Source organism: Arachis hypogaea, chromosome 5 (genome assembly GCF_003086295.3).
Source record: "Arachis hypogaea cultivar Tifrunner chromosome 5, arahy.Tifrunner.gnm2.J5K5, whole genome shotgun sequence".
Lineage (NCBI taxonomy): Eukaryota > Viridiplantae > Streptophyta > Magnoliopsida > Fabales > Fabaceae > Arachis > Arachis hypogaea.
In genome coordinates, this window is record NC_092040.1 from 85,189,542 (window position 1) to 85,214,772 (window position 25,231).

The following is a 25,231-nucleotide window of genomic DNA, read 5'->3' on the forward strand; positions in this document are numbered from 1 at the left end:
ATTTCTCCCGAACCATTGTAAGATAGTTCTTTGGATTCGGTTTCATACTTTGATCATGGTTCCTAGTGATCCATGCATTGGCATAGAACTCTTGAACCATTAAGATTCCGACTTGTTGAATGGGGTTGGTAAGAACTTTCCAACCTCTTCTTTGGATCTCATGTCGGATCTCCGAATACTCATTTTTCTTGAGCATGAAAGGGACCTCAGGGATCACCTTCTTCTTGACCACAACTTCATAGAAGTGGTCTTGATGGGCTTTTGAGATGAATCTCTCCATCTCCCATGACTCAAAGGTGGAAGCTTTTGTCTTCCTTTTCCACTTTCTAGAGGTTTCTCCTGCCTTAGGTGCCATAAATGGTTATGGAAAAATAAAAAAGCTATGCTTTTGCCACACCAAACTTAGAATGTTGCTCGTCCTTAAGCAAAAGAAGAAAGAATATATGAAGAAGAAGAAGATATGGAGGAGAGGGAGAGTTGTGTATTCGGCCAAGGGAGAGAAGAGAGGGTAGTGATGTATGAAAATAAAGAAAGATGGAGGGGTTTATATAGTGGAGGTAGAGGGGTTAGGGTTCGGTCATTTAGGGTGGGTTTGGGTGGGAAAGAGATTTTGAATTTGAAGGTAGGTGGGGTTTATGGGGAAGAGTGGAAGGATGTGAGTGGTGAAGAGGTGATGGAGAAGAGTGATTGAGGTGATTGGTGAATAATGTTTTGGGAAGAGTGTTATGAAAAGGTGTGAGAGAGAGGGAAAAGGTAGGTGGGGATCCTGTGGGGTCCACAGATCCTAAGGTGTCAAGGATTTCTCATCCTTGCACCCTTTAGGCGTGTAAATTGCCTTTTGTATGCAATTCTGGCGTTTAGCGCTAGACTGCAGCATGTTTATGGTATTAAACGCCACTTCCATGCTTGTTTTGGGCATTCAACGCCAATCTACAGCATGTTTCTGGTGTTGAACGCCACTTCCATGCTTGTTTCTGGCGTTTAACGCCAGCTCTCCTCAGGGTGTAATCCTGACGTTTAAATGCCAGACTGCTGCTTGTTTTTGGCATTCAACGCCAGCTTCATGCTCTGTTTTGGCGTTAAACGCCAGCCAAATGCTCCTTACTGGCGTTTAAACGCCAGTAAGCTCTTCCTCCAGGGTGTGTTATTTCTTCTGCTATTTTTGATTCTGTTTTTAACTTTTGCAATTGTTTTGTGACTCCACATGATCATAAACCTAATAAACATAAAAGAACAATAGAAATATAGATAAATAAAAAATGGGTTGCCTCCCAATAAGCGCTCCTTTAATGTCAATAGCCTGACAGTGAGCTCTCATGGAGCTTCACAGATGTTCAGAGCATTGTTGGGACCTCCCAACACCAAACTTAGAGTTTGAATGTGGGGGTTCAACACCAAACTTAGAGTTTGGTTGTGGCCTCCCAACACCAAACTTAGAGTTTGATTGTGGGGGCTTTGTTTGACTCTGTATTGAGAGAAGCTTATCGTGCCTCTTTTCCATGTTTACAGAAGGATAACCGTGAGCTTTAAACACAAGGTAGTCCCCATTCAATTGAAGGACTAGTTCACCTCTGTCAACATCAATCACAGCTTTTGCTGTGGCTAGGAAGGGTCTTCCAAGAATGATGGATTCATTTTCATCCTTCCCAAAGTCTAAGATTATGAAATCAGCAGGGATGTAAAGGCCTTTAACCTTTTCCAAAATGTCCTCTACCAATCCATAAGCTTGTTTTATTGACCTGTCTGCCATCTCTAATGAGATTCTTGCTGCTTGTACCTCAAAGATCCCCAATTTCTCCATTACAGAGAGTGGCATAAGATTTATACCTGACCCCAGGTCACATAGAGCCTTCTCAAAGGTCATGGTGCCTATGGTACATGATATTAAGAATTTACCAGGATCTTGTTTCTTTTGAGGTAGAGTTTGCTGAACCCATGTATCTAGTTCACTAATGAGCAAGGGAGGTTCACCTTTCCAGGTCTCATTACCAAACAACTTGGCATTCAACTTTAGGATGGCTCCTAGATATTGAGCAACTTGCTGTTTAGTTACATCTTCATCCTCTTCAGAGGAAGAATAGTTCTCAAAGCTCATGAATGGTAAAAGGAGGTTTAATGGAATCTCTATGGTCTCTAGGTGAGCCTCAGATTCCTTAGGTTCCTCAGTTTGGAACTCCTTTTTGTTTAGAGGATGTCCCAGGAGGTCTTCCTCACTGGGATTCACATCCTTCTCCTCCTTTATGCATTCGGCCATATTGATTATATCAATGGCCTTGCACTCTCCTTTTGGATTCTCTTCTGTATTGCTTGGGAGAGTACTAGGAGGGGTTTCAGTGATTTTCTTACTCAGCTGACCCACTTGTGCCTCCAAATTTCTAATGGAGGACCTTGTTTCACTCATAAAATTTAAAGTGGCCTTAGATAGATCAGAGACTATGTTTGCTAAGCTAGAGGAGCTCTGCTCAGAATTCTCTGTCTGTTGCTGAGAAGATGATGGAAAATGCTTGCTATTGCTAAACCTGTTTCTTCCACCATTATTAAAGCCTTGTTGGGGCTTTTGTTGATCCTTCCATGAGAAATTTGAATGATTTCTCCATGAGGAATTATAGGTGTTTCCATAAGGTTCACCTATGTAATTCACCTCTGCCATTGCAGGGTTCTCAAGATCATAAGCTTCTTCTTCAAAAGATGTCGCTTCAGTACTGTTGGATGCATTTTGCCATCCATTCAGACTCTGAGAAATCATGTTGACTTGATGAGTCAACATTTTATTCTGAGCCAATATGGCATTCAGAGCATCAATTTCAAGAACTCCCCTTTTCTGAGGCGTCCCATTACTTACAGGATTCCTCTCAGAGGTGTACATGAATTGGTTATTTGCAACCATGTCAATAAGTTCTTGAGTTTCTGCAGGCGTTTTCTTTAGGTGAATGGATCCACCTACAGAATGGTCTAGTGACATCTTAGAAAGCTCAGATAGACCATCATAAAATATATCTAAAATAGTCCACTCTGAAAGCATGCCAGAAGGACACTTTTTGGTCAACTGCTTGTATCTTTCCCAAGCTTCATAGAGGGATTCATCATCTTTTTGCTTGAAGGTCTGAAAATCCACTCTAAGCTTGCTCAGCTTTTGAGGAGGAAAGAATTTGGCCAAGAAGGTCGTGACCAGCTTATCCCAAGAGTCCAGGCTATCTTTAGGATGTGCGTCCAACCATGTTCTAGCTCTGACTCTTACAGCAAAAGGGAAAAGCATGAGCCTGTAGACTTCAGGATCTACTCTATTCGTCTTAACATTATCACAGACCTGCAAGAATTCAGTTAAAAACTGATAGGGATCTTCTAATGGAAGTCCATGGAACTTGCAGTTCTGTTGTATCAGAGCAACTAGTTGAGGCTTTAGCTCTAAATTGTTTACTCCAATGGCAGGGATTGAGATGCTTCTTCCATAAAAATGGGAAGTAGGTGTAGTATAATCACCAAGCATCCTCCTTGCGCCTCCACCATTGTTATTGGGTCCGGCCATGTCTCTTTCTTTTTCGAGAATCTCTATAAGGTTTTCTCTGGATTGTTGTGCTTTAGCTTCTCTTAGCTTCCTCTTCAGACTCCTTTCAGGTTCAGGATCTGCTTCAATAAGAATGTCCTTGTCCTTGCTCCTGCTCATATGAAAAAGAAGAGAACAGAAAAGAAGAGGAATCCTCTATGTCACAGTATAGAGATTCCTTTTTGTGAGTAGAAGAAGAAAAGAATAGAAGAAGGAGGAGAAAAATTCGAACACAAAGGAGAATAGAGGGTTCGAATTTTTAGATGAAACAATTAAAATTAGAAACAATTAGTTAATTAAAAGAATTTTGAAAAAGAGGGAGTGATTTTCGAAAATTAGAGAGAGGAAAGTAGTTAGGTAGTTTTGAAAAAGATAAGAAATAGTAAAACAAACAAAAAGTCAATTAGTGAGTTGAAAAAGATTTGAAAATCAATTTTGAAAAGATAAGAAGTTAGAAAAGATTTTGAAAAAGATATGATTTAAAAAGATATGACTGAAAAGATATGATTGAAATTTATTTTGAAAAAGATTTTGAAAAAAAAAGAATTTTAGAAAGATTTGATTTTTAAAATTAAAATTCATTACTTGACTAACAAGAAACTAAAAGATATTATTCTAGAAATTAAAGATTGAACCTTTCTTAACAAGAAAGTAACAAACTTCAAAATTTTGAATCAATCACATTAATTGTTAGTAAAGTTTTTGAAATTTTGAAATAAAGATAAGAAAAAGATTTTGAAAATAAATTTTAAAAATTTTTGAAAGTGATAAAAAAATGAAAAAGATTTGATTTTTGAAAAAGATTTTGAAAAGATAAGATTTTTTGAATTTTTAATGATGAGAGAGAAAAACACAAATATGACCCAAAACATGAAAATTTTGGATCAAAACACATGATGCATGCAAGAACACTATGAATGTGAAGATGAACACCAAGAACTCTTTGAAGATCATGATAAACATCAAGAACTTATTTTCGAAAATTTTTCAAGAAAAGAAAAATATGCAAGACACCAAACTTAGAAATTTTCAATGTTTAGACATTATGAATGCAAAAATGCATATAAAAAACAACAAAAAAACACAAAACAAGAAAATTTAAAGATCAAAGAAGAAGACTTGTTAAGAACAACTTGAAGATCATGAAGAATGCAATGCATGAAATTTTTTCGAAAAAAATGCATTAATTTTAAAAACATGCAATTGACACCAAACTTAAAAATTGACACTAGACTCAAACAAGAAACGCAAAAATATTTTTTGATTTTTATAATTTTATTAATTTTTTTAGGTTTTTTGAATATTTCTTTTTGGAAAAACGAAAATAAATAAAAAAATTTGAAAGATTTTTGAAAACTTTTTGAAAAGAAAATTACCTAATCTGAGCAACAAGATGAACCGTCAGTTGTCCAAACTCGAACAATCCCCGGCAACGGCGCCAAAAACTTGGTGCACGAAATTGTGATCATCAACAATGGCGCCAATAAACTTGTAGCTCTCAAACGTAAATCACACTTTGTCACAACTTCGTACAACTAACCAGCAAGTGCACTGGGTCTTCCAAGTAATACCTTACGTGAGTAAGGGTCGATCCCACAGAGATTGTTGGTGTGAAGCAAGCTATGGTCATCTTGTAAATCTCAGTTAGGCGGATTCAAATGGTTATAAAGGTTTTCGAATGAAAAGATAAATAAAGCATCAAATAGAGATAGAGATACTTATGTAAATCATTAGTGGGAATTTTAGATAAGTGTATGGAGATGCTTTGTTCCTTGTGAATCTCTGCTTTCCTACTGCTTTCATCCAATCATTCTTACTCCTTTCTATGGCAAGCTGTATGTAAGGCGTCACCGTTGTCAATAGCTACTTCCCATCCTCTCAGTGAAAATGGTCCAAATGCTCTGTCACAGCACGACAAATCATCTGTCGATTCTCGATCATGTTGGAATAGAATCTAGTGATTCTTTTGCGTCTGTCACTACGCCCAACACTCGCGAGTTTGAAGCTCGTCACAGTCATCCCTTCCCAGATCCTACTCGGAATACCACAGACAAGGTTTAGACTTTCCGGATCTCAGGAATGGCCACCAATAATTCTAGCTTATACCACGAAGATTCTGATTAAGGAATCCAAGAGATATGCGCTCGATCTTAAGGTAGAACAGGAGTGGTTGTCAGGCACACATTCATAGGTGAGAATGATTATGAGTGTCACGGATCATCACATTAATCATGTTGAAGTGCAGTGAATATCTTAGAATAAGAATAAGCCGAATTGAATAGAAGAATGATAGTAATTGCATTAACACTCGAGGAACAGCAGAGCTCCACACCTTAATCTATGGTGTGTAGAAACTCCACCGTTGAAAATACATAAGTGATAAAGGTCCAGGCATGGCCAAATGGCCAGCCCCCAAATGTGATCAAAGGGTCAAAAGATAATCCACTTCCGGGGCCCACTTGGTGTGTGCTTGGGCTGAGCTTGAGCTTTACATGTGCAGAGGCTTCTCTTAGGATTAAACGCCAAGTTGTAACGTGTTTTTGGCATTTAACTCTGGTTTGTGACGTGTTTCTGGCATTTTACTCCAGAATGCAGCATGGAACTGGCGTTGAACGCCAATTTGCGTCATCTAAGCTCAAACAAAGTATCGACCATTATACATTTCTGGAAAGCCCTGGATGTCTACTTTCCAACGTAGTTGAGAGTGCTCCATTTAGAGTTCTGTAGCTCCATAAAATTCATTTTGAGTGCAGGGAGGTCAGAAAGTACCTGAAATCACAGAAAACCACACAAACTCATAGTAAAGTCCAGAAATGTGAATTTTTCATAAAAACTAATAAAAACATCCCTAAAAGTAGCTAGATCCTACTAAAAACTACTTAAAAACAATGCCAAAAAGCGTATAAATTATTTGCTCATCAAAAAGCAAGGGAGAAGAACGCTACGCTCGTTGAAGAATGCTACATTTTCCTACACCTTAACGCTCACTTTCAAAGAATGCTACGCTCTCCAGCGATGCGTGATGCACGAAAACCTATCTCTCAACAAATTTCCCTTCGGCAAGTATACCGAATTGTCGTCAACTAAAAACTCACAATAGAGTGAGGTCAAATCCCATAGGGAATTATTGGTCAAGCAATTTTAGTTGGAAGAGTATGCCAGTTGAGCTAAACAGAAGGTAGTGGATATTCCAGGAAAATAAATGGCAAAAAAGTAAATGGCAAAAAATAAAGTGCAGAATCTTAAATAGAGATTGGGAAAGATGAACATGGAAATAAATGGCAGAAAATAAAGAGAATGGGTAAGATCAGAAATGGGGAATTCATTGGGCTTAGGAGATGTTGAATTCTCCGGATCAAGTTCATTCTGATCTCTTCCTCAATCAATGCATTCATTGATCTTCTTGGTAATCTTAAGTGATTGGATCCCAATTCCTTGGCAACCCAATCTCTCTAAGCTTGAACAATTGCCCAATTTCTTGATTTAATTGCTCATGGGAAGAGATGAAGTATGGTCACTGATTATACCACATGTATTTCCAAATCAAAGTGTTGGGAGGATTACATGTCACTATATTCGCCCAAACCCCAATTTGGTCTAACATGAGAAAGCATTTCTAGCATGATCTCCTCATCCCTTTTCCAAGGCTCAGAGGAGATCCAATTATGGAGAGTTTCTTTTCCAAGACAACTAACCAATTGAATTAAGATTGAAAGCTTTCTAGCAAATCAAGAGAAAAGAAAGAGGAAGAAGAATGAAAACTATAATTGATCCATCAAATTACAACAGAGCTCCCTAACCCAATGAAAGGGGTTTAGTTGTTCATATCTCTGGGAATGGAAAATGGTAGAAAAGAATACATCTTAACTAGAAAATGCAGAAAGTAAATATACAGAGGGTAGTTTTCCAAAGTGCCAAGCCTATCTATAGTTCAAAACTACTCCTATATATACTACTCTTCTTGATCTTCTAGTGAGGTCTTCAAGTCTTGGATGTGGGCCTTAGACCTTGAGTTGAAGCAAGTACAATCTTCAGTGGGCTCAGCTTGCAGAAAAGTGTGAGTTAGGCATGGGCGTTAGTTAGGGTGTTAGTGGAGTTAACGCTAAGTGAAAATGTGGGTTCGAGAACGTTAGTGGCAATCACCTTTCTCACTAACGTTCCAACCCCAAAATGGTCCACGTTAACTTCAACATTAGTGGCACTAACGTGACCACTAACGTTGCCTCATGATCCTTCACAAACGTTATTGGGAATCACCTTTTCTAATAACGTTGCATTGTGCCCCTTTCTCCACGTTAGAGTTAACGTTAACTAGGTTAACGTGGCTCTTAACGTGGGCATGCCTAAGTTTCGAGAGCATTAGTGACACTTACCTTTGTCACTAATGCTCCAAACGCCCCTCCTCTCCACGTTAGAGTTCACGCTAACTAGGTTAATGTGGCCACTAACGTGGTAGTGAATGTCATCTCCAACGTTAGTGACAAAGGTGAGTGTCACTAACGTTGGCTCATCATGCTTAGCTCCATGTTAACTTTCACGTTTGTGGTCTTAACGTGACCACTAACATGGGCAATGTTGGCTTAATCCAATGTTAGTGACAAAGGTGAGTGTCACTAACATTGGCATTGTCCCCTTTCCACGTTAGAGTTCACATTAACTAAGTTAACGTGACTCTTAACGTGGCTGATTGCCAGTTTGTAGTGTTAGTGGTATTCACCTTTACCACTAACGCTGGAGCTCCCTTTTTCTCCACATTAACTACCACGTTAATGTAGTTAACATGGCAATTAACATGGGCTTATGATGGCTTCGCAGGCGTTATTGGCGATCACTTTTCTCATTAACGTTGCAAGCTCATTCCCATTCCATGTTAGTGGTCACATTAACTAGATTATGCAAATAAAGTGCAATCAAAGCTCTCGCCCAAGTCATGAGATTATGCATCATCAATTTGACATTCAATCCTTGCAAAATCCTTATGAAATCATGTAAAATTCACAATAGTTGCTTGAATCAAGGTATAAATGAAATTTCATCCAAACTTTGCTTATTTTCTAAGAAAATGCATGAAACTACCTTAAAATAGTAAAGAAAAGGTGAGTGAAACTGGCCTAGATGCCCTGGCATCAATGTATACACGTAGAAGACGCGCACCCGTGAAGCAAGCATTTTGGAAGATCCACGCGTACGTGTGCATGACGCGTACGCGTGGGTGTGAATAGCGCTCGCAAGCCAAGATCGCTACGCTCTCTTTCAATGAGCGCCTGCGATACTTTCAAAATTTGGAATGAAGATTTGCCATCGACGCGTACGCGTGTATGACACGTACGTGTGGGTGTGACAATAGTGATGAACGGCACAAACGCGTGGACGAAACTGCAGCGTTGAAAGTAATATTGTTTAATCCACGCATATGCGTGTGATAAACCACTATTTTATGGTTTACAATGTGTTTAATTGTGTGGTTTTATCATGATCTTTACCCACTTATTTATATAATTAGCATGCATTTATATTTCCTTCCTAAAATTATTACATGATTGAAAACATGCTTCTTTGGTCTTAATTTAGCTAATCTTAATCCTCTCTTAATACCATTCGATGCCTTGATCTGTGTGTTAAGTGTTTCAGGCTTCATAGGGCAGGAATGGCATAGAAAATGAAGAAGAAGTGTGCAAAGATGGAAGGAATACAAGGAATTGAGGAGATGACCAGTGAAAAGTCACGCGGTCAAATGGCTCACACGACCACGTGAAATAGAAGAAATCAGAGTGACGCGATCGCATGGCTCACGCGACCGCGCGGATTGGAAAAGCACAAGTGACGCGGAAGCGTGGACGACGCGAACGCGTGGCAGGGAAAAACGCGAATGACGCGTCCGCAAGGATGACGTGATCGCATGACGTGCGCGATCTGTAGAATTACAAAAGTTGCTGGCAGAGATTCTGGGCCGCATTTCAACCCAGTTTTCGGCCCAGAAACACAGATTAAAGTCAGAGAGCTTGCAGAGATTCAAGATGCTATCATAATTCATAATTTTAGTTTTAGATGTAGTTTTTAGAGAGAGAGGTTCTCTCCTCTCTCTTAGGATTAGGATTTTTAGAAATTAGGAATTTATCTCATTTTCACATCAGGTTCAATATTTCTTTATTTTGACTTCTCTTCTACTTTGAGATACTTTAATACTTTTATTTGTATTTTATTTATATTGCCCAATTGGCTTATGAATATCTTCCATGTTAGATTTTACTGCTTTGAATGAATTGAAGTGTTTTTAGATTTATGATATATTTATGATTTTAATTCAGCTTTTTACATTCTTGGCTTTGGTTAAGAAATTAGTAATTCAGGAGTTATCAGATTCAACATAATTGATAATTGTTGTTTATGCTAATTGAATTGAACTTTAATAGTCCCAATCTATTCTTAGAAATTAACTAGGATTCGAAGATCTAATTAATTAGTCACTTGACTTTCCTTTACTTTAGTAAAGGTCAACTAAGTGGAATTAAGATTCAATTGTCATCATTGTTGATAAGGATAACTAGACTAGGACTTCCAATCTCTCATACCTTGCCAATAGTTTATTTTACTGCCATTTATTTATTTTACTTGTCATTCATCATAATTGTTCCTCATTCTTAAAACCCCCAATTTACAAACTCATATCCAATAATAAGAACATACCTCCCTGCAATTCCTTGAGAAGACGACCCGAGGTTTAAATACTCAGTTATCAATTTTAAAGGGGTTTGTTACTTGTGACAACCAAAACGTTTGCACGAAAGGATTTTTGTTGGTTTAGAAACTATATCTACAACGTGACTATTTTTATAAAATTCTTTACTAGCAAAAATCCTAACGTCAAAATGGCGCAGTTACTGGGGAATTGTAAACGTGTGCCTTATTATTGGTTATTGTAAATATTTATCAAAAAAAAATTTTTTTTTTCAAATTTCAGATTTTAAACTTTTATCTTATCTTATCTTTTTCAAAAATCATATCTTTTTCAAAAATCTTATCTTATCCTTTTCAAAAATTATATCTTTTTCAAAATATTTTCTTTTTATTAATTTTTGTTTTTATTTTCTCTTACTACTATGAACTCTCACCCCTTTTGCTATGAGTCTGGTTACAATTATATTGCAGGAAGAGGAGATTATAATGACAACAGGCATCAAGGTTGGAACAATCAAAGATGGGAGGAGCCACAAGGATTTGATCAACCCTCATGGCAACAACCACCTCCAATGGACTACCAACAACCATTCTTTGATGCATATCAAGATGATGGCTATGGTGAGCGCTCTTTTGATTATCAACAACCACCACCATATGCCTATGAACTCCCTCCTCAACATGACTTTAGACCACCATACTCACAAGCCCATTTTCACCATTCACCTCCATATGACCCTAACCCGTATCCACCATACCAACCACCTTATGAGCCAAATGAACCATACACAGAACCACCACCTCAATATACACCATCTCCTTATCATTATCAAGATGAACCACCTTCCTACCATGAACCCTTTTTCCCAACAAATGAACCCCCTATCCACCCCAAACCTCCGTGGAGAAAGCATTGGCCGATCTAAACTCTACTATACAAGCTCTTGCCGCCCAAATCGGATTACCAAATCCCTTCAACAATCAACTCTCAAGCTCTAGTGCACTTTCTTTTCAACCACAGAATGATCTATCCATCCCATCACCACCATCCATGGAAGAGCACCCACATCCATCAATCCAAGAGCAACATGATCCCACTGATACAATTGACATAGAACAAGAGAGAGAGGATCATCTTCATGAATCCATACTTCATAAGGAGCTAGAGGAGGCACTAAAGGTGAAGGTAGTAGACACCCTTGAAGTTGACAGCGCAGTTGAAGAACTAGTGAAAGAAGACAACAAGGAGGATTTTGTGCTTAAAAGTGAAGGAATAGTTGGAAGGAAAATCATTGAGGACGAATACGATTGCGTACTTAAATACCTATATCAAGAAAGAAATCGATTACCTTTCCAACGTTCGGACATTCAAAGAACCCCCATGGTTTCATGTGGGAAATCTACTGAAGAATGTAGCAGGAAGGAGAAATTGGGCACTCCGGTGGATAGTGAGCAGCACGATTTGATATTGGAACAAGTGGAGGAAGCCGAAATTATTGAAGAAGATGAGGAGGCAGTGGTTGAAGACTTAGGAGATGTTGAACCTCCATGGGAAAGTCAAGTTATAGAGCATCCTTCAAAGATGTTTGAAGCTGATGTTGAGGAGGGTGTACAACCTCCAAAGTATATCATGGTTGAAGACTTTGAAGGAGACGATCAAGAGATGGATTCAATCATTAATGAATTCTTATCTACATTTGAATCCTCTCCCATTGGACTTGACATGGAGATTACATAAGAAAAAGAACAACCTCCCTTGCCCTTGGTGAACACTGAAGAAGAGATTGAATTGGAAGAAATCCACTAAGAGGAAGAGGTTGATATTGAAGAAGATTGCCAAAAGGTGGAAGATGTCGAAGAAGAGCACAAGGGAGTGGAGCTTGCATGTTCATTAGAAACACCTTCCCCTATGTTGCCATCATCCTTCACAACATTCAAGTGGGTAAAATTCGTATCCCTTAGCTTTCTAATTCCACTTGAATATGGGCTACTGGAGACGGATGGTCAACTTAGAGCTCTCTGTGGCATTAAGAGTAAGAAGAAGATGGTCAGTGATAAGATTTATCCTGCAAGGTTTAACATGGTTGTGTGCTCAACATTTAAACGCAAAGGTTGGTGTAGAGCTCAACTAAATGGGTCTAGGAAGTTATCTGGCTTCTTTAGTGAGAATTCAGATTGCCTGCTACCTAGTTGGAACACTAATGATCAACAAGAAGACAGGTGCAAAAGCACGATTTGGGACCCCGGAATTCAGTCTAGCTATCAATACTCTTGGGGCCTTGTCACTTGCTTTAACTTGCTTGAAGGCTTTCTGCGCCTAGTTTGGATCCCGGAGGCTATTGGAAGTACAAACATTGGTGGGGATTCCTGGATCAAGACAAGCACAAGCCACCCTAGCAGGAAGCTCATCAAATGTCCAACCTAAGGACTATAACTAAAAGTGCTAGGTGGGAGACAACCCACCATGATATGGTCGTTCATTTTGCAATTTTAATTTTATTTAGTTTTGTTTGTTTTTGAAATTCATTTTATTTTACTGAACCTGGAATCATGCATAGCATTCACATTAAGCACTGCATTTGCATCTGTATATTGCATTAAAAAAATGGAAAAACACGCATGCGACGCGACAGCGTCGCTGACGCGTCCGCGTCACTAGTGCGTTGGGAAGAAAAGAATTGAACAGAGAGTCACGTGAGAGCGTGGCTGGAGGTGCACCTTTAGCATAATTTGACCCCACGCGACCGCGTCGCTCACGCGACCGCGTCATGTGGAACTTTGGCCTCCCACGCGACCGCGTTACCCATGCGACCACGTGGCCCTGTAAATCGACGTAAAAGGGTGTATGGCCGAAAGTTGTGCTGGAATTAGGCTGAATTCGTGCTAGAAGCCCAAGCCCTCCGACGCGAACGCGTGCCCCACGCAGCCGCGTCGTTTTCTAAAAATGGCCATCCACGCGATCGCGTCACCCACGCGATCGCGTCACCCAAAATTTGGCAAAAATAAGATTTTGAACAGAGAGTTGTGCGAGCGCGAGGCTGCCCTCGCGCCAGTAGCATAAACCGTGTCACGCAACCGCATCGATTAACTTAAAGTGCAAGTCAGGCGACCGCGTGCCCCACGCGTCCGCGTCGCTTGCGCCGTACAGCTTAACCTTATTTGCCAAATATCTTATTTTCACTTCCCCAATCCTAATTTTTCCTCCCTCCTTTCTTACTTACTTCTTGTTCCCTTCTTTCCCTTCTCATTCTTCTTATATTTTATTTTCTCTTACTTAATTGCATACTTTCATTCATTGCATTATTTTCATTGGTGTTGGAATTTTATTTAGGTCATTGTTTTTCTATATTTTTGTGGATTATTTGACAATTATATATTACTTTTTAAAGGGTTGCTTGCTTGTTCAATTTAATACTTTCAACCAGCTTATTTACCATGCATGCTATGTGCTTGTGAAAATGCCCGTATGGCATTGTACACTATTTTTAAGATTTCTTTTAATCTTCTACTATAAATGCTTGCTTTTCACAAAACCCTTTTTATATTTTATTAATTAAATATAATTGTCATTATAAACGTTATTGTTAGTTTCTTACGACTAACAATACATTAAAGCTTTTGATGCTTGATCTATGCTACTCATGCCCTTGCCGGCATGCTAATAAACATCTTGCATCCAATACTCCCCATGCCTTGCTATATTTCCATTGATAAACTGATCACATGGAATCGTGACCATGTCTTCCATTCACTATTTTCCTTACTTGGCATGATATTCACTTGTACCGCCCTCCTCTTTGCTCTACACCTTTGACTTCATATCCCTTTCTTTTCTCCCTTTTTTAGGCTGGCCACCAGAACAGGTAAGGAGAAAGCTTCTACAACGAGCAACAGTTGAGGAACCACAACACCTGCCCACCTGTACTTCTCAGCATGCACCGAGGACGGTGCAATCTTTAAGTGTGGGGAGGTCAATACCGATTTCCACGGGTTAGTTAACCCCTTTTCAACACCAATTTTTGTTTTTCATTGTTGCATTTGCATGTTTGTTTCTTTTTGTGCATATTTTACCACTTGGTTAAAGTAATATTTTCTTTTTCAAGAAATTTTTATATAGTATTTCACTAATTTGAATAAATCTTTTTGAAAAACTTGTTTGAAGAAATATTATTTTGGAACATAGTTTAGAGCTCGAACACACAAAACCAGTGAGATTTTGAGCCTATTTGATTGGTTGAATTTTATCAACCAATATTTTATTTTTGGTGTGTGTTTATCTCTCTAAAATTGTGATCTTTGTCTTGCTTAATTCTATATTTCCATTATTTGATGTATGCATGCACTTATATGATTGAGGCCTTGTTTCACTGAGCTTACACACCCTTATGGCCTTACCTTTTCTTATCCTTTGCAAACCCATGTTGAGCCTATTTTACCCCTTGTTCTTTACTTTAGCTCATCACTAACTCTAAGCGGAAAACAATAATGTCCCTAATTTGAATCCCTGATTAGCTTAGACTAGTGAGAATGCTCATTAATTAAGTGTGGGGAAAAGTTGGGTTTGAAATTATTTGGTTTGAGTAATTGGGTGTTGTATATTTTAGTGAAAATGTGCAAAATAATAGTTGAGCACATATTATTGCATTTAATACTTTAATCGTATGCATTGAGAAAAAAAAGAAAAAAAGAAAAGAGCAATTAATAAAAAGGGACAAAATTCCCCAAAGTAAGTGTTGGTATTAATGCATATGTACTAAACTCAATGCTAGGATGCATGAACATGTGGAAAGCACAGTTAATGGGAAGTTAGATTTTGCATTTTAATTAAATGGATTATCTTAAGTGGGAAGTTTATGTTAATTAAGGATTCAAATTTTAGTCCAATTGGACAAATACAATCCTACCTTGACCCTAATCCCATTACAACCCTTAAAAGACCTCTTGATTTGTGTATTGGTGCATTAAATTTTTGTTGATTGTTAGATGAAGAGCAAGACAGATAAAGCAAGATTAGTAAAGAATTGAGAGAATTGACCCTAGACACTTGAGAGTTAGAGTGATACACACTACTAGTAAGGGTTCAGTGCTTAATTCTATGTTCCCTGCTTTTATGAGCTATCTTCTTCTTGCAAGTTATTTATATTGTATTTTGTGATTTGAATTAGTGAAATCAAGTTCATATTTATTCTTGAAAGATTTATTTACTTTTTCACCAAGTAGGTAGAATCATTTTAGCATGTAGTTGTATTCACATTCATAGGTTGCATTGCATGAATCTTGCCTTTCCCTACTCATTTATTTGGTCTCCTTGAGTTTAGCATGAGGACATGCTAATGTTTAAGTGTGGGGAGGTTGATAAACCACTATTTTATGGTTTACAATGTGTTTAATTGTGTGGTTTTATCATGATCTTTACCCACTTATTCATATAATTAGCATGCATTTATATTTCCTTCCTAATATTATTACATGATTAAAACATGCTTCTTTGGTCTTAATTTAGCTAATCTTAATCCTCTCTTATTACCATTCGATGCCTTGATCTGTGTGTTAAGTGTTTCAGGCTTCATAGGGCAGGAATGGCTTAGAGAATGAAGAAGTGTGCAAAGATGGAAGGAATACAAGGAATTGAGGAGATGACCAGCGAAATGTCACGCGGTCGAATGGCTCACGCAACCACGTGAAATAGAAGAAATCAGAGTGACGCGATCGCATGGCTCACGCGACCGCGCGGATTGGAAAAGCACAAGTGACGCAGAAGCGTGGACGACGCGAACGCGTGGCAGGGAAAACGCGAATGACGCGTCCGCAAGGATGACGCGATCGCGTGACGTGCGCGATCTGCAGAATTACAAAAGTCGCTGGCAGAGATTCTGGGCCGCATTTCAACCCAGTTTTCGGCCCAGAAACACAGATTAAAGTCAGGGAACTTGCAGAGATTCAAGATGCTATCATAATTCATAATTTTAGTTTTAGATGTAGTTTTTAGAGAGAGAGGTTCTCTCCTCTCTCTTAGGATTAGGATTTTTAGAAATTAGGAATTTATCTCATCTTCACATCAGGTTCAATATTTCTTTATTTTGACTTCTCTTCTACTTTGAGATACTTTAATACTTTTATTTGTATTTTATTTATATTGCCCAATTGGCTTATGAATACCTTCCATGTTAGATTTTACTGCTTTGAATGAATTCAAGTGTTTTCAGATTTATGATATATTTATGATTTTAATTCAGCTTTTTACATTCTTGTCTTTGGTTAAGAAATTAGTAATTCAGGAGTTATCAGATACAACATAATTGATAATTGTTATTTATGCTAATTGAATTGAACTTCAATAGTCCCAATCTGTTCTTAGGAATTAACTAGGATTCGAAGATCTAATTAATTAGTCACTTGACTTTCCTTTGCTTTAGTAAAGGTCAACTAAGTGGAATTAAGATTCAATTGTCATCATTGTTGATAAGGATAACTAGACTAGGACTTCCAATCTCTCATACCTTGTCAAGAGTTTATTTTACTGTCATTTATTTATTTTACTTGTCATTCATCATAATTGTTCCTCATTCTTAAAACCCCCAATTTACAAACTCATAGCCAATAATAAGAAGATACCTCCCTGCAATTCCTTGAGAAGATGACCCGAGGTTTAAATACTCGGTTATCAATTTTAAGGGGTTGGTTACTTGTGAAAACCAAAACGTTTGCACAAAAGGATTTTTGTTGGTTTAGAAACTATATCTACAACGCGAGGATTTTTATAAAATTCTTTACTAGCAAAAATCCTAACGTCAGCGTGTATGACGCATACACGTGGGGTAGCATTCTTGGCGCGAACACTACGCTCGTTCGGAGAGCGCTGCCAGGGACATGTGGGCTTACATCACGCATACGCGTGATAAGTACTTACCGAGCAAGAATACTCAAGCGCAGGGGACGCATACGCGTAGGCGAATGAGCGCTGCATTCTCTTTGAGAACGCTATGTTCTCCTGAAGCTGAATTGCAGTACCAATACGGACCCATCCTAACCTGCTGGAGAAAAGGCCAAAAAGCCCAATCTAAATACTTGAAGACTGAATTAGAAAGTGTATAAATAGAGGAGAATTTGATTTCATTAGAGGGTTAGCAAGGAAGCAGATCTGGGAGAGTGAGAGACCCTAATTGGGAAACTCTGCATTCAATTTCATTTTTATTTTTCTGTTCTTCATGTTCTGCACTTCTTCTTTTCTTTCTGTTTTGTACTAGAGCAATGATGAACTAAATCCCAATTTCATTAGGGGGAGGAGCTCTCTTGTAATCCTAATGAATTAATGAAATTCTTCTCCTTCTCAATTCAATTGTATAGCTATTGGGTACCTTCTGTTTTGATTGTGAATTACTCACTCCGGAAGGGGGTTTAATTCAATGAATGCTTGTGTAAGTCTCGGAAGAGGAATCACTTGCATTAGATTTGGAGGTTTATCCTTTACTACTCTCTTGATCAACGTCATTCGGGAGGAATTGAGATCTTGAGAGTTAGTGTGGCTAATGGATGAGACATATGCACTGAACTTCTTCTCATGACAACTAGATCAAGGAATTGGCAAAATTGATTGTGATTAGAGAGATTGGATTGCCAAGGAATTGGAATCCAATCAATTTCAATCTGCCATAGATCTACACATATGGTTGAGAAAGGAGTTGAGATCCATTTGATTCATGAAGGATTATGATATCTCCAATCCCTGAAGAATCATTTTCTTTGAATTTCTTCAACTTAGATCTCTCTTATTTCATTGCAATTTACATTGTTCATTTCTGTTTTGTTTTTCTGCACCCAATTCCCTTTATAATTAATGCAATTTAAGCTTCCTTGCCATTTAAGTTTCTGCAATTTTAATTTTCTGCACTTTAAGATTCAGTTATTTACATTTCTTGCAATTTAAGATTCAGTTATTTTAATTTCTTGCAATATAAGTTTCAAGTCATTTAAGTTTTCAGCCATTTACTTTTCCAGCTCTTTACATTCTACACTTTAAATTTCTTGTACTTCACTTTCTGTTAATCTAATTTCACTCAACTCAGCAATATTAGCTTAACTAGACTAATCACCATACTAAAGTTGCTTGATCCATCAATCCCTGTGGGATCGACCTCACTCCGGTGAGTTTTACTACTTGATGCGACCCGGTACACTTGTCGATTAGTTTGTGTAGAATTGATTTTCTCTCATCAAGTTTTTGGCTCCGTTGCTGGGGATTGATTTAGATTGACAATGACTAAGTAGGTGATAATCTAGATTAAGCATTTTTCTTTGTTTTTCTTAAGCCTATTAACTGTTTGTGATTTTGTTTCTGCTAAATCTAATTTCACTCTAGCAATATAGTGCTTTATTTTGGTTTTTGGTTTATTTGTGTTGTATGCCAGGAGGGAGAAGAGGTGCATTCACCTCTTTTGATTCTGAACCAGGGAAAACCTTCTTGAGATTGAGAAGAGAAGCAAGAGGGAAGGGAGTGATTAGAGAAGAATAATCAGAAGAGGAAGATCAAGAGATGGAGGGTAACCTCCCTAATCCACCAGAGAATGTGGCCAACAATAATGACCAACCTCCAAGGAGAGTTCTAGCCTCTTACACTTTCCCCAATCCAAGAAACTGTGGGAGCAATATCCTCACCCCAAATGTTCATGCAAAAAACTTTGAGTTGAAGCCTCAACTTATTACTTTGGTGCCAAATAACTATTCTTATGGAAGAGGTCCTCTTGAAAATCCAAATAAACACTTATCAGTCTACCTAAGGATATGTGAGACAGTTAAGACAAATGGTGTGCACCCATATATCTACAAGCTGCTACTATTTCCATTCTCTTTAAGGGACAAGGCATCCCAATGGCTGGAGACATTTCCCATGGAAAGAATCAATAATTGGGAAGATTCAGTGAGTAAATTTCTAGCCAAATTTTACCCACCTCAGAGGATCATTAGGTTGAAGACAGAAGTGCAGACTTTCACCCAAATGGATGGAGAGTCACTTTTTGAGGCATGGGAGAGATACAAAGCCTTGATTAAAAAATGTCCACCTGAAATGTTTAGTGAATGGGACAGACTTCAGAATTTCTATGAGGGCTTGACTCTAAAAGCTTAAGAGGCCTTGGATTACTCTGCTGGAGGTTCACTACAGCTAATGAAGATAGCTGAAGAGGCTCAGAATTTCATAGACACAGTGACCAACAACCAATACTTTTATGCTCATCGAAGGCAGTGCCAACTAGCTCCAAAGAGAGGTGTACTCGAGCTTGAAGGTGTGGACACTATCTTGGCACAGAACAAAGTGATGCACCAACAAATCCAACAGCATATGGAGATGAGGGCAAAGAGGATAGTTGGCCTACAACTAGCTGCAGTAAGCACAACAAGTCAACCAACATATGTGTGGGGACAAAATGAAGGGAACTATGAAGAGCAACAACCTGAACAAGCTCAGTATGTGCACAACCAAGGTTTTGGGTCAAATAAATTCCACGGGGACACTTACAACCCCTCTTGGAGAAACCACCAAAATTTGAAGTGGGGAGGGAACCAGAACTCATGGCAAAGAAATTTAAACCAAAAAACTCCCGTAACACAAACCACCAGAACCATCAAACCACTGACCAAAATCTATATAGAAAACCACAAAATAACCAACACTCATCCACTTACTATCCACCCAATAACCCCTCAGCTAACCACAATAATTTTCATCCACCATCTATATCTCACACTCAACCACAACCATCCCAGGAGTCCCAAAGAATCTCCAACTTGGAGATGATGATGGAGAAGATGATAAAGCATCAAGAATTGGCTAATAAGACTCATGAGGCCTTACTAAGGAATCTGGAGAGACAAATTGGACAACTATCTAAACAGCCAGCTGATAGACCAAACAATGCTTTCTCAAGTGATACTATTTCCAACCCCAAGGAAGAATGCAAGGCAATTTAACTTAGAAGTGAAAGGACATTGGAGAATGACAACGTTGATAGCAAGAAGCAAATAGAGGAGGACAAGCATGACCAAGATAATTCCAAGAAGGAGGAGAAGCCTCAAGCCTCAAAGAAAGGGAAGCAAGTCATGGAAGAGCAACCATAATTGCAGAAGAAAGTGGTGAAGCCTTACACCCCTCCTCTGCCATACCCTCAGAGGCTACAAAAAGAGCTCAAGGACCAGCAATTTCCCAAGTTCCTGAAGTTTTCAAAAAGCTGAAAATCAATCTCCCACTTGCTGAAGCATTTGAGCAGATGCCCTTATATGCAAAATTTTTCAAGGAACTCATCAACAAAAAGAGAAGCTGGAATGAAAAGGAACCAGTGATCTTGACCCAAGAGTGTAGTGCTGTAATTCAAAAAGGTCTTCCACCAAAACTTAAAGATCCTGGGAGTTTCTTTTTGCCATGCACCATTGGCAACATGTCTATTGATAAGGCACTGTGTGATTTAGGATCAACTATCAATCTGATGCCTCTGTCTATGATGAGAAGGTTGTCTATAGAAGAAGTGAAGCCTACATGGATGTCCTTACTACTTGCTGATAGATCAATGGTAATTCCCAATGGAGTGGTAGAGAATCTCCTAGTCAAGGTGGAAAAGTTCATATTTCTAGCGAATTTTGTTATTCTGGATCTAGATGAAGAGGGAAGTGATTCTATCATATTAGGAAGGTCTTTCCTAGCCACAGCAAGAGCCATCATTGATGTGGAGAAAGGAGAAACAACCTTGAGGGTACATGATGAACATATCACTTTACATGTCTTTAAGGAGATGCAGCATCCTGCTGAAAAGAAAGACTGCATGAGAATTAAGGAGGAAGACTTAAACTGGAAGGAAAAGCCCAAGCAATCGATCATTAACTCACTCTTGGCACAGAAACCAAGCATTGAAGAAAAACACGAGGGTTATGAAGATAAGAAAGCTAAGGAAGGATTGCAGAAAGAAGTTACAAGATTGACCACTAAGAAAGAAGCCCCTGACATAAGGCCTGCTGCCAAGAAAGAAGGGTCACCAAGGAAAGGAAAGAAGAGCAAGAAAAAGGTTCCAAAAGGGTGGAGAAATAGGAAAATTCTAACTAAAGGGTTCTCAGAGGGAAACAAAGTGAGGTTGATTTACCAACAGTCGGAGGCATCTCCACAATCTGATTATTACTACATTATCAGTAAAATACCCTTGCTGGAGCACATAGAGATTGTTCATCAAAACACAGGAAAAAAGCTCACAGTGAAAGGAGACAAGCTAAGGCACTATGATTATCAGCCACCCTAACAGAGAACCAACTTCAAGCTAATGATGATAAAGAAGTGCTTCTTGGGAGGCAACCCAACCAGAGGTAGTTTTCTTTTCCTAGCTATTTCAATAAAAGGGATATATTGCAAGGAGCAAAGTTTGGTGTTGCACACCGAAACAATACAAGGATGAATGAAGGATGCTAAGTTTGGTGTTCCACCGAAGATTTCAATAATAACACATTTCAACCTTCTGCATAAATAGTCACTGGCTCCAAACAATTAGGAAAACTACTTAACCATTGATTGTTGTCTAGTTTATAGTTTGTTTTCTTTAAAAGCACAAGGTTTCATGTAAGTGATTAATTTGATGCATAACAGATGAGGGTAAAGAACTAAGTTTGGTGTTCCACACCAAAATAAGTTCAAAATCCTACAACCATTCATGCATGCTAACCATTTGTCAAGTGCTTGGGGAGCAAGCAACTTCCAATAACTTTGCAGGAATACAATCAATCTCTTGGAGGAACTATGCACCATCATCCAAGGACACAAAAAAGAATACAAAAGCTATAGAGGATGATGACAAAGGGAAAGCTGGAAGACACCACCAAGAGTTTTTATTGTTACTTAATTCCATCTGATTTGAAATGCTCTTAATTGAAAGTCTAAGTCTACCCTACTTATTAGTGTATGTCGATTGCATTCTGTTTGATTACTGTCTTTCAATTATCATTCGAAGTGTTCTAGTCTGAGTGTCTATTGCATATGCACCTTACATGAATGTATGCTTTGTTTCCCCTTTTGCTTGAATAAAAGAAAATGGTGAAACAGAAAGTAAAATTGTCTAATTTGGTAGGAACTAGAATAAGGATCAGTGGTGGTATATGTTTGATTGTTTAAGCAAGTTCACTAATAAAGATGAAGGGTAGAATGTTCCATTGTAGTGTGAATTTGGCTACTGTCTAATGAAACCTTAGTAAATAAATATCCTTGGAAGAAAGAAAAAGTAACAAAGGAAGGAAGAAAAGCAAGAATTGGCAACAAAAATGAAAGAAACAAAGAATAAAGCTAGACACCAATAGCTTGGATCTTAAGAATATATGCCTGTGGTGCTTTTGTACTGGGATCTGCTTGGATGAATAGGTTCTAAGGAGTGTGTCAACACTTGGTAACTTGGGTTAACTAACTTGGGATTATAAACCGAAAATCTACTATCAAGAACAACCTAGCTACAAAGAATTTAGTAACCCAAAGAGGTGCTGGGCACCAATGTTCTTAAGAAGAATTGTGAGCTAAGTGTCTATAGTGAAAATGTGTTGACTGAAAAAAAAAACAAGCTAAAAAGATGCTACAACACATGACACTAAGCTGTAATTGAGGAATAAGTTTCTCAGCAGAAGTAAAACAAAAAAATCAAACACCAAGGATGGATAAATAACAAGGTTCACAGTAGCAACCCATAGTTAACACTTAAAGGGACAATTCAAACCTGGAAACTAATAAAAGTAGAGCTTCAATTACATTATGCATGAAACCCCATGAACTTAGGCTGAATGCTTTCAAATAAAGACAAGTATGCTTTTCTGCTTTCTTTCATTTTTTCCATAGTTGTAAGAACTGGACCGGACCGGACGGTTCGACCGGAAAACCAGTGAACCGGACCCAGAACTGGTCTGGTTGAGTGATGTAACCGGATAAGGAAGAGAGCTGTTTCGAACCGGGTTGAACCGGCCGGTTTTGATGAAAACCTGAAAACTGGCGGTTTCTGGTTAACCGACCGGTTCAGAAATTTTTTTTATTTCTTTTCCAAAACGACGTCGTTTTAGTTTATTTTTTTTAATAAAAAAAGAAAAGAAAAGCCCTACGGGCTACCAAACCAATCCCCACCCCCACCCGACCCCAGTTTCCACTTTCCCTCCCCTTTCCCCCAACCCTAACGGCGCGGCTAAGCCTAAGTTCAGCCCTTTGCCAGTCCGCCTCACCTCACTCACCCAGCCCCCAGCCGCCCGCCGTCATCCTCTTTGTCTCACCGCCGGTCTGAACTCTGAAGAAACCAACTCAACTGAACCAAGGGAGTAGGAACAGCCAAACAAGACAGATACAAACCCGCCACCCGCGAACTCGCCGTTGCCGCGAACTCGTCATTCGGCCGTTGCACGCAGTCGAACTCGCCATTCCAGCGCCATCGCCCTCGCCCAGTCGCCCTCGCTCTTCTACTCTGTGACTCTGTCAAACAGGTAAGCAGCTCCAGTTTTGTAATGTGTAGTCTGCTTCTGCTCTGTTCTGCACTTGAAGTTTAATGATTGTTGTGTGAAATGCATTACACCCGCTCTGTTCTGCATTGCACTCGTAAGTTGTAAACTTACTTTTTTTTTGCACTTCTTGCTGACTTGCTGTTATGAATATGAATATGCTTATTGCTTGTTGAAATTGTTAAGCTGAATATCCTTGTTGAAAGCTTAAAATATGAAACTGTTGAATATGCTTGTTGAAATTGTTAAGCTGAATATCCTTGTTGAAAACTTGAAATATGAAACTGTTGAATATGCTTGTTGAAATTGTTAACCTGAATATCCTTGCTGACTTGTAAGTTGTAAATTTGTTGTTTTGTTGATTTATACTGGAAATATGAAACTGTTGGATTATATGCTTGATTTGAATCTATGATATATGAATATGCTTGTCTTGCTGAATAGGGAATTTAACTATTTAAGCATTTAAGGTTGCTATCTTGCTGAATAGGGAATAGGAACTAGCAAATTTAGGATTGCTATTGTTTTATAATTTTGCGGTTTTGCTACTCCATATTCTTTTAGAATGGCTTCTGCGAATACACCATCAGAAACACCATCTTTGCAAGAACAAGGTTCAACTTCTGATGCATCAATCGGAACCCAAAAAAAATAATAATAGAGCAAAAACCGATCCTGCATGGGGTCATTGTAAACAAGTTGTGGAGTCTGGAAAAACAATTCTGCTATGCATATATTGTGAGAAGCTTATTAGGGGTGGAGGAATTCATCGGTTTAAACTTCATTTGGCTGGAAAAGGAGGAGATGTTGAGTCTTGTCGAAAGGTGCCAGCTGCAGTGAGACACCAATTCCATGAAAGTATTGAAGAGCTTCGAAGCAAGAAAAGAAAAACTCAAGAACAATATGCCGAATGTTATAATGCTTGTGATGATGTTGAAAGAGAATTTGACGAGATCGAACGTAATGAGATGCAACAACAACAAAAATCCAGGGTTCCAACACCTATCTCTAGAAAAGGAAAACAAGTCAAAGGTTTACAATCCTATTTTCCATCGGCAACAACACCCGGAGCTCAACCAACTATCAAAAACGTTCTTCAAAGCAAAGAAATTATGGAGAAGTGTGATATTGCTATTGCGAAATGGATGGTGGATGCCTCTGTTCCATTTAATGCGGTTAATTCAGCTTACTATCAGCCAATGATTGATGCTATTGCAAGCATGGGTGCAGGGTATAAAAGGCCAAGTTATCCAAGAGTCCGTGGGTATTTGTTGAGTAAATTAGTTGAGGATGTGAGGAAAATGATTGATGGTTATCGTGAGATTTGGAAGCAAACTGGATGCACTATTATGGCCGATGGATGGACTGATCATTGTAGGCGTACTTTGATTAATTTTTTAGTTTATTGTCCTAAAGGAACTATTTTTCTAAAGTCAGTTGATGCTTCTAATATCTCAAAAACTGCTGAAAATTTGTTTAAGTTGTTTAGGGATGTTGTATTGTTTGTTGGTCCTG

General features: G+C 38.5%; 1 non-coding gene across 1 annotated transcript; it reads left to right on the top strand.

The window, feature by feature from the left end:
- Nucleotides 1–3,020: 3,020 nt before the first annotated feature.
- LOC112804671 (small nucleolar RNA R71) lies at nt 3,021–3,124 on the top strand. The gene has a single exon (XR_003203282.1). It is a non-coding gene; the product is annotated as a small nucleolar RNA R71 (small nucleolar RNA).
- The last annotated feature ends 22,107 nt before the right edge of the window (nt 3,125–25,231 follow it).